This window comes from Dasypus novemcinctus, chromosome 1, assembly GCF_030445035.2.
Source record: "Dasypus novemcinctus isolate mDasNov1 chromosome 1, mDasNov1.1.hap2, whole genome shotgun sequence".
NCBI classification, from domain to species: Eukaryota; Metazoa; Chordata; class Mammalia; order Cingulata; family Dasypodidae; genus Dasypus; species Dasypus novemcinctus.
The window spans coordinates 40,178,754-40,189,291 of NC_080673.1; the positions used below are offsets into that span (position 1 = coordinate 40,178,754).

The 10,538-nt window shown below is 52.7% G+C and overlaps 1 long non-coding RNA gene across 1 annotated transcript; it reads left to right on the forward strand.

Moving 5' to 3' along the window:
* Positions 1–6,688: 6,688 nt before the first annotated feature.
* LOC139439248 (uncharacterized) lies at positions 6,689–9,831 on the forward strand. The gene is made up of 3 exons (XR_011649128.1): positions 6,689–6,750; positions 6,827–6,872; positions 9,221–9,831. It is a non-coding gene; the product is annotated as an uncharacterized lncRNA (long non-coding RNA).
* The last annotated feature ends 707 nt before the right edge of the window (positions 9,832–10,538 follow it).

The window sequence follows — 10,538 nt, forward strand, 5'->3', positions numbered from 1 at the left end:
ACCCGCCTGATCCTTTGCCCTTGCACAGATAGTGCTGCCTCCCCAGCCTCAGAGAGGGCTTTTGCCAAATTAGCTGTAAGCGGCAGGACTCTGCAAGGGAAGGATTTATAAAGTGGAACCTGAAGGGGTTTCGTTTTGCTGCTTTCTGGGGTTCTCAAACCTCCTTCCTCTCCATGAGCACTTCTCTCCCGGCTGAGTGGAAGTGCTGGGAGTCCCAGGGCCATGCAGATCCCTCTCTCCTCTGGTGCCCTGGACAGCACCCACTGTGAGGGGCAGGGGCCAACTGGGTGGCAGGTTGAGGGAGAATGGGCCGTGCCAAGACTTAATGCCAGGTCCTTTGCCGGAAACTTCAGTAAATCTCCCGGAGCACAACCACGTGTGTCGGTACTGCTACCTCTTCGAAGGAGCCATTGGAGTGAAAAAGGCTCTGGCAAAAACACAGACACGAAGAACTGCAATCCTGCTCACTGGAAAGTCTGGCTGGCGAACAGAGCTCTGCCCTTGGTAGGCTGCGCCAGTTCCCAAGAGCCCCCGCCTTGCAGGAGCATTTTGGAGTTTCAAAGGTGGCTGCTATCCCTTCTTTCCCTGTGTTCTCCCTCCCTCTCAACAGCCCCTACCTATAGTCCTTTAAAAGGTTCAAAAAGGGGACGCTTTACTTCTAGCCACTGAGCGAGAACCCCTGCTCTTTGTGTACAGGCCAATCTGATCCAGGTTTCCTCGAATGCCCTGGAGAACGTTCCTCGGAGGGCATCTTCCTCTCATGTCCAAGCTTCAGAGGCTGAAGGTCGAGTTTGGTACTTTACACCTCTTCCTTCATTCCTATCCACCCCCAAGATGCCATGCTTCTTGCCTTCTTGGCTCACCGTGAAGATTTCTAGGCCTCCTGTGTCTAGGAGCTGTGATACAGGAGTGATACATGAGTTTGCTTGGCTGGCTTGCTTTCGTGTCCCAATATGCTCTTCACAGTTCCTGAGCCCACTGCCCTTACGAATGAGCATGGATCAGATAAGAGAGAAGGTTTCCTGGGAATCCTCCTTTTCTTCCCCTACAGTGAAAGCACGAAAGCACGGCAGTGGATGTCTCTTTAGACACGTGCCATTCCAACTCAGCTGCGATTGAAGTCCAAAAGGCCCGGGTCCCCCACCCCCGGGAATTCTGCTCACTTTCTAAGTGACATGGGAATTTTGAATTAAAAAAAAAAAAAAGGTCAAACACTGCTATGAGTCACTGCACTTTGAGGGAGGGGTAGGAGGAAATTCTCCTCCACTCCTTCCTCCTACCTCTGGTTCTCAAGGGCTAAACTGGTCGTCTCTGCAAAGCAGGCTTTTCTTGGTAGTGCCTGAACTCAAGTCCCCTCTTGGGCTGACTCTGAAGAGCATGCAGCAAACCAGACCTGCCGGCCCTGTTTGTGGTGAAACCGTGCCATGGGGGATTAACTCGGTGGAGCTGGAAAGTGAAGAATGGCCTGGAAGCCTCTTCAGCTGGCAAGGGCGCTGGTCCCCGAGGCCCAGGGGGCTACAGTGTGTCTCCGCTGCCAGCCTCTGCCTCGTGCCCAGGTCCCTTGGCTCTGCCAGCAGCGGTTGAGGGCTCGGCGAGCCCAGCTGCCCCAGGGCTCTCCCTTCCAGGGAATCTACTGTCCTCCTACCCACCTGGGCTTTCAGCAAAGGCCCGGAGGCCCCTACGGCGCTTTGAACTCCAACAGAATGCACTGGGTGAAAGGCTCTTTCCTTTTCCTGCTGCTTTGTGTTCTCCAGAGCTTCTGCCATTGTTTGGTGCAGGTTTTTAATAAAGATCTCCCTTCCTAGAGGCTGCAACCACAGCAAAGGAAGTTTTCTCGGAACTTTGCAAGCCCGCACCTGTTAGAGTCCAAAAAAGCCCGGAGTCCCAGATTCTATGATATGGGGCACTTTGAATTTTTAAAAAAGCAATTGTTTGAACTTCTTGTGTGCTCCTTCTATGGAGAGAAAGAGACTCGAGGTGATCTGGTTCTACAGCTTCATCTCGCGGTGAGGGAAGCTGAAGCCCAGGCAAGGGCGGTGTTGAGGCCCACGCCACACCGTTCACGGCGGGACGAGGACGGCCCCGAGCTCCACACGCTCAGAGACCCCTTCGGGCCACGGTCAGCTTGTCCTGTTATATTTTCAGGGCAGCCGTCACAGAATCTGAAATTTTGGCTATCTTTACATGATTGTTCTCTGCCCTTCCTCCACCCACACACACCCACGAGCGTCTGAGCTCTTTAATGCAGGAATTTTTTCTCTCTCATCTCCACCACATCCCTATGCCTGGAACAGTGCCTGACACACAGTAGGACCTCAACACGTATTCGTTGATGGATTGACAGACTCTGAGCCCCGTGAACTTTTGGTGACTCGGCTCTGCCTTTCAAGGGCCGGTGAACCAAGCGTCTAAGAAGAAACCCCAACCTAGAAACTGGCTCGGGTCAAAAGAAAGGCTCATCCTTTCTAGTCTCTTTTACTTAAATGGAATGGGCTAGTCACAAGTTGGACAAATAAGGAGAACAGGGCTGTGAGTCACTCTCTTGGCTCCTACCTCTGGCACCCAAAGAGGTTACCTCACCCTCCTCAAGGCAAGAGGAACTGCTGGGTTACTCACCTGCCAGGCGAGCTCAGAGCCCCGCTCCGAGTTCTCCCCGGAAGTCCACGGGGCCGTGCGGAGAAACCAAAGCGAGCAGCAGCACGTGTGCATGGATCCACTTGTCGAACAAGTGTGCGCGTGGAGTCTGGTCTATGTGCAGAGAAAAGGCCCCAGAGAGACGCATATTCCAAGGGGTGCCATTAACAGCAGACGCCCCTGGAGGGCGTGGCTTTGGGGTGTGGGTGTTCAGAGAGAAACTCTTAACTTTATACATTATACATTGTGTAGCACAGATATTTCGATTAAAAACTATCGTGATTAATTTTTAAAAAATAAGTTCTCCCTGAGACTCCAAAATGGTCAAGCTGTCCAATCCCCAGCTCCCCCTCCCCTCCTCCACCTCTTCCCTTCCTTCCTGGTCTACCTGGGCTGCAGGTAGACCCAGGCTCTCAGAAATCTAGGCTAAGCCTTAGCAAAACGGCTGACTTCAAATACAGCATGCTAGGCTTCCAAGGGTTAGAGCCCAGAGGAAGGAGGTCAGAGGTTTCTTTGACCAGTGGCCAAACAGCTTGCTGGGTTCCACGGACACAAAGTGCCCCTTTAACCCCACACCCCCTTTCCTTCTATCCACTTCCCAGTCCTTCACGGCCTTAAAATGATTTAACCTCTAAGGCGACAGGGCCCTCTCCTATCAGCAAACACCCCGACGCTAACAATATGCGATGTGGCAGCACTTCCCAGACTCTGGGTGGCATCTGAGTCCCCTCTGTGGTTTTTGTTCTGATTGTGCCTGGCTGAATCCCCTCAGGGTCTACCTCCATGCAGCCCAGGTAGGAGAGGAAGTGAGAGAGAAGAGAGGAGGTGAAGGAGGAAGTGGGAGCAGCAGAACTGTCACAGGGCGGACTGGTTTTAAAAACCAACGGAATTTATTGCTTTTTTATGTAAAAGGTAGGTTCCCTGTTGACTCTGATGCCTCCCTAGCAGAGGTCCAAGGCCATGTGTCACTCTAGTTGAGCAGGGTGGAAAGCTTTTCCCAACTCTCGTTTCCACTGCTGGGTTGAGATCACTTGACCCGCCTTCAGGGAGGGTGTGGGAGTGCTGGAGCGCAGCAGGAGGGGAGCAGGGCGCCCCAGCTTCCAAATGACAGCGGAGGCTAATTTTGGGCTCCGTTTCTAAGCATAGGGAGCTCACTCCTGCCAGGGAGCTGGCTGTCCCCGGCGTTTTGCTGGGTTGATGGGGCTGTGCTGGCAACAGATTTCACCACTCTCTGAAGGGGTCTGGGGTCGCCGACGCTGAGGGCAAGGGTGGCCGAGGCCACCTGGCAATAGCTCTAAGGTCAGAGGACAAAGGAAAGATTCAAAGGAAACAAACCAACCGAGAGGGGGCGAGAGGGGGCGGGTGGCGAGGGCAGGCGACCTCCCGCGGCCAATAGAGCACCCGCCCTTGTGAGCAGGGGGAAGCTTCCCCTGCAGGGGTCCCCAGGCTCCTAAAGGGAACGACCCTCAAGGCAAGAGCTGTTTTCCAGAAACAAGAAAGGGCCTCTGGGCAAATTGCTCAGCCTGGCCTAGAAGATGGGGACAGGTCCTGCCCACCCCACCCTAGGAAGGTTTTTGGGGCTCCCTGGCTCTCCCCGTCCTCGGGAGGACGGGGCCTCACTGATGGCCCTGAACAGGGACCCCACGGCCAGGGGCAGGGTCCTCCTCCAAGCTGGGGGCGCCTCCTCCACGCGTGTGCCATGGGGGGGAGGGCTTTTTCTCTCCCCTCCTGACACTGAAACCTGAGAAGAAGGCTTTTAACTAGGGCCATCGTGACGACCGACCCACACCGAGGAGGTCTCACTACCCCGTGGAGAAATAATTACCTCTCTGCTTACTTCAAGGTTCACTTTGCTGAAGAGAAATTTTCTTTTCCTCTCCACCCATTCACCCAACTGGACTTTCAGGCTCTGCGGCTCTCTGGGAAAGTGTCTGGGGGTGGCGGCCCTTCAGGGCTCCATTCTCACTCCTCCCTGCCTGCTAGCACCTGGGTTCTGGATGCCCAGGGCCAGCCTTCGCTCAGCACATCTGTGTAGAGCGCCGGCTCGGCTCCTCTCCCCCAGGTGGCCAAAGCGCCGACTCGCCAGCCCAAGCCACAGGCCCCAATCTGCACTTGACCTCTGTCGCCAGCCACGCCCTCCTCGCCTCTGCCCCTCCTCGCCTCTACTCACCGCTGCCACCTGGTCAGGGCCTCGCCTCCTCCCATCTGAACCAAGGCAACGGCCTCGCAGCTTCCTTGCCTGCCTCGTCTCTTTCCTCACCAAATACCTCCAAAGAATTTTCTACAGTACAAATTTTGTTCCTGACACTCCCCTGCTTGTGAGGCTTGGGTGACTCCTCTGTCCCCGGGATCAAGTCCACGGGATAAGGCCTCACGTCCCTCGGAGCCTCACCTCCCTGCTCGCCACCCAGGCACCCAGCCTCCAGCCGGGAACCTCATAGTCCAGAGACACGGAGCTCCAGGCCTGAACTCTCTGCCCTCGGTCAGACCTCTCGGCAGGTTGCCTCTAACTTAGAACACCCTTCACCCATCGCCTTCCAGACAAAATCCAGCCCCCAGTGTGACCTCTTCAACGTTGCCAGAGCTAACTGCCCACTCTGTTCTGCCACCAACGCTGGGGAGATGACTTGTCTTTTCTAACTAGTTTCTAAGTGTATAGTGATCTATCTTCATGTCCACCTCGCCCAGTAGACGGTGAGCTCCTAGAGGGCTCTCTATCCCAGGTCCCAGCATAGGGAGGGACACACAGGTGATGCTCAATGAATGGGAAAGGGAGGGAGGGAAGAGGAGGAAAGACAGAGAGAGGAAGGTACTCGCTTAGATGCTAAACTGGAGGTCAAAAGCTTCTCTAAGGCGAAAGTTGTATCTAAGGTTCATGGCCAGGTCTAGGGCAAAGCAAGGGAGATCCCAGTTCTCAGAGTAGTACATGTGCTGCGCTGACACCTGACAGCAAGGCTTCCTTAAATTTTTTTTTCAAAGATTTATTTTATTTATTTATTCCACCCCCTCGTTGTTTGTGCTCACTGTGAGCTCTCTGTGTCCATTCGCTGTGTGCTCGTCTTCTCTTTAGGAGGCACCAGGAACCAAACCTGGGACCTTCCATGTGGGAGAGAGGTGCTCAACTGCTTGAGCCCCCTCCACTCTCTGCTTTGGTGTGTCTCTCATTGTCTTTCCTCTTTTGTCTCCTTGTTGCATCATCTTGTTGCGTCAGCTCACTGTGCCTGCCCATCGCATCAGCTGTCTCTCTCTTGCTCGTTTTCTCCAGGAGGCACTGGGAACCGAACACAGTACCTCCAATATGGTAGGCAGGAGCTCAATTGCTTGAGCCACATCTGCTTCCCTTCCTTAAATTTTGCACCCTAGGGTGCCTCTCTTCCCTCACCCAAGCCCTGTCCTTGCTGAGGCTTTATTCTGATTCCTCCCAATCAAGTCCTCTCACTGGTTGCTAAATTCACTAAATGTTGCTGGGCAATGACTGTATTAGCTCTGTCTTAGGCATTGGGCAGCATATGACTGTGGATGAGAAGAAGTCATGCCTGCCTTCAGAGAACTTACTATTTAGGAGGTGAGACAATCAAACAATAGCAGATTTGGGAAGCAGATGTGGCTCAAGTGGTCGAGCACCTGCCTCCCACATGGGAGGTCCTGGGTTCAGTTCCTGATGCCTCCTGAAAAAAACAAAAACAGACAAGCAAAGCAAATGAACAAACCAACTCAGGGAAGTCAGTGTGACTCAGTGGTTGAGAGCCAGCTTCTCACACACAAGGTCCTGGGTTCAATCTCTGATACCTTAAAAAAAAAAGTCAGATCGCATCTAATTACAAACCATTATAGGGAATGGATGGTACTTAAACAGCAGCCAATCCATGAAAAATGGGCCTTCCCCAGAGAAGGGAATCTAGAGCCAACACAAAACAAGTCAGCCAAACAACGGCCCTTTCTCAGCAGGCCCTCCTCTACCCTCTGGTGCTGTCTGCTGGCTTCTACTTTCTCACCATGGAAACCGGCCTTCCCACAGTGTTTGCTGAAAGGGCTTGGCAGGGTTTCTCTCAGCACACGGCACCTCATCTAGAGTAATGCACAGGGTCAGCCCGCCCTGCCTGCACGGAGTTCAAGGTGAGGACCTCCTCGGGGACAGGGAGGGCTCCGTTCCTGCTTTATCTTCGCTGTTCTGTGTTTTTTCTCTTTCCAGAACAACCGCCTCAAAGCTCGATGAGCTCATCGGCTCACCTGGGCAGGTAAGTGCAGAACCCAGATAGGGCATTAGTGGGAGTGAACACTGCTGGGAGGAAATGATGTCATCGCTGTGCCGAGGGCAGGCGCGGCAAGTCCCTCAGCGACCCATCCTTCCCACAGCTCGTTCAGCATTTGCGCTGACCGCGACACGCCCAGGAGCCCCTGTGCAGTGTGGGTATAAGGTGTTGCTGTCAATGGTTTTCTTGGAACCCAAAGACCCATAAAATTGCTGACTATTTATAGCAATGGTCAAGGTTTACGGCAATTACTTTCCTGAGCCAGTGGTATGAACAATACAAGTGTCAGTGACTCTCAGAGGAGCTCATGTCAAGAGGGGCTTATGCCACTGATGTCCCAAATCCTGCATGGTCCATATGGCTTTTATTATTAAAGTATAATATACATACCTATAGAAGGTGCACATATCAGAGGGTGAATTTTCACAAATTGTGTCTGCACATATTATCAGGACCCTGATCAAGAAACAGAATATCCTGACACCTGAAGCCCCGTGTCCCTGTCTGGTCGCTACCTACCTTCCAAAGGTAAACACTATCCTGACTTCCAGCAGCATAGACTAGTTTTGCATCCCCAGTTTTAACCCTATTAGCATCAGGGTCAGTGGGTGTCAGCAGACAAGAACATCTGTGCTAGCTGAAATTTACCAGATTAAGCTTTAAGAAATCCCTTCCTCAGATGGATTGTTTGTACCACCAGTTCCATCTATTACTAGACTGAGATGCCACTTGAGGATCTAGATCATCTTTCCAGGAGGCCAGTTTAGTGACCAGCAGAGTAAAGAAGGAAACAAATAGGCAACATTTTTTCTGATGGCTGTGTTTGTATTCAGGGTGCATCTACAGCCAAATATCATTCAGGGTTAGTGCCTGAGAAGAATATGACATAGTTTAACACTACTTGGTTCTAATATGCCACCTGTCACTGAGGATTAAAGCTCTTTTGAAATATTAGCTATCTTGACCCCACTGCACTCTAGAGATAAGCAGGTGACAGGATACAGTCCCATAAAATCCCACCATGAGTCAGTGGAAACCTGGAAGGGCAGCCTGCGACGCTCCGGCTCCCAGCTCATCCTGCACCACATGCCATCGGCGGGGATATTCTCAGGGGCTGCAGCTCTCTGGTAGTCACAGGTTTGAGGGGTGATGCAGATGCCTAGAACGTGCTCCTGGAACTTTCCGCCAGGAGGCCCCAATGGTGGTGACTCTCAGAGCTTGAAACAAGTACTAGAGTGTTGGAAGCAGCCCAGCACATCACAGCCGTGCATGAGAATTGATGGTCCAGTATCCTCAAATCTCTCTTAGAACCCCTCTTTTGGAAATTCCTTTGGCGCCCAATGACGAGTCACAGATCTTTTATCTTACAGTTGTGTCGCACTTGTGGCGAAAGATGGGTAGAAGCATGTTAGACCACCCACCCTTCTCCTCACATGTGTCCCAGTAAAAAAACAGAACCCCAGCCAACTGTCTCTAATCATATGGGAAATGTCCACAGAAGGGACTTTCCTGATTTATTAGTCAGGTTCTGATTCTAGGGAAACAGAATCAACAGGGGATATCCATTAATAGTATGAGATTTTATAAAATTGTCTCCCTGGACTATGGGGATGCATGAGTCCAAATCCCCCAGGGGAGGTCACAAGCCAGGAACCCGATGAAGGTCCTTGATGAGTTCCCCAAGAGCGTCGAGCCACCCGATGTGAGATGGAGATGGGAATTATCTCTGAACGCTGAAGTCACAGCTCCTTTTAAGGTCTTCAGCTGATTGGATGATACATCACTCACTGCTGAAGGCAATCTCGGTGGATTGTAGATGTGATCAGCCATAGATGCAATCAATTCCCTGGTGATTTAAATCTATAAAACGTCCTTGTGGTGCAGTTAGCCCAGTGCTTCCTTGACCAAACAACTGGGCACCATTACTAGGCCAAGGTGACACAGTAGCCTGACCATTTCACCTGAAAAGCTCAATCAGAATTTATGGAACCTATGCACCAGGATATAGTTTTCATTTTAATAATGATCTTGAAAATTAGGCATGATCTTTCCCATTTTATAGATGGGAAACCGGGACTCAGAAAGTAAGTGACTTCCCCACTTAGCAAATAGCCCAGCTCTGATTTGAAACAGGTCTGTCAGAGTCCAATGCCCACGCTCCCATCCGGCATCTTCCTAGGTCCTCAGAAAGGCCCTACAGTGGCAACTGCAAAGCAGGGCTCTATGAGCCGCTTCTGGGGAGCTGGTCGGAGGCCATGGGTGTAAGAAGTGAGCCAATGGAACAGAAGGGCTGGGCCGTAGTGTGGCACCAACATCCCTACCACTCTCAACAGGAACTGCACTATTAGGGACACCAACACTTCATCCCTGATAGAAACCTGGAAGCCATCGAGTCCTCCTTTGCAGGAATGAGGAAGCAGATGCTCAGAGGAGATGTGTGAACATCCGGGCCACCCAGGACAGCACGAGGAGGCTTTGGTCCCACGAACTCCAGGTCTCTAGTCTTTCCCCGATGACTCGTGGCCTCCCTTTGCCAGTGTACTGCAGAGGTGGGGCTGAGCGCCGCTCCCCTTTTCTGACATGCCTTCTTGGGGATGGAGGACACATCTGCACTGGTGGCCTCAGGAGCCAAGGGATCTCGAGGTGACACCAGGAAGGAGTTTCTGGGCTCCAGAGTGGAGCCTCCAGGTCGTAGTGCTTCCGCTGGGCTTTGCTGACCCTGAGGGAGAGCTCTGGGTGCTCCCCTGGCCTTTCCCTGATTGAACAGTGCTTGCTACCGAGTGGAGAGCACCCTCCTTCCATCTAAGCACTGGGCAAACATTATCTCCGAGAGAGGGATGCCTGGAATCCCCAGTGGGAGGGACAGAAACTTCTGAAGACTTCCGCCACGAGAATGAGGCCACAGGTCTTGGAAGCAAAATGCATTTTATAGATCCAATAAATTAGACACAGCCTCGCTCTTGTTGTACTGTCAGCTGTCATGGGGCCCTGCCTTGACAGGTTAGTGACCTGCCCCGGGTGGCCCAGCCAGAGAGGGACGGTGTCAAGATGAGGACCCACCACACTGAGTCAGGCTTCTGTGGACCTTGCGGGCCTCTCTGCACCTGCCCCTCGCCCCATGGGTCTCTAAAGCCCTCTCGGCCAGCAAGTGGAGCTCAGCCAGCCCCTCTGGCCAAGGCACTCTGCCACTGAGAAGCTGCCTTCCCTGGGCTCTGGCTGAGAGTAAGTACAATGGCACATAGTACCCTGCTTCATTAATATTTAGTCATATCACCTTCGCAGCAGCCCTGACATTATATGTGACTATTATTCCTAGGCAGAGGTATTAAGAAATTTAATAGGTCACCCAGCTCATAAATGGCAGAGCAGGAGGAGTCGAGCTGCCTGGGGAGGGCACAAGCCCAGTCCAGCCAGCTCCCCAGCATCCGCTGAAATGTGTCAGGCCCTTTGCACCTCAGGGAAGTGGGGTCTCATTTGAAATGCCCTGGTGGCTGCTTCTCCTGGCTCTCAGTACCTGAGGCTTTGGCTTATGATGCTTAGGACAGGCGAGGGCAGCCTGCACGTGACTTCCCGGGAAGGAGCTGCCTCCCAGCAGGCTGGAGGGTTCACGGGGCGGTGGCGAGGTGCACGTACCTCTCCAGGCACAGCCTC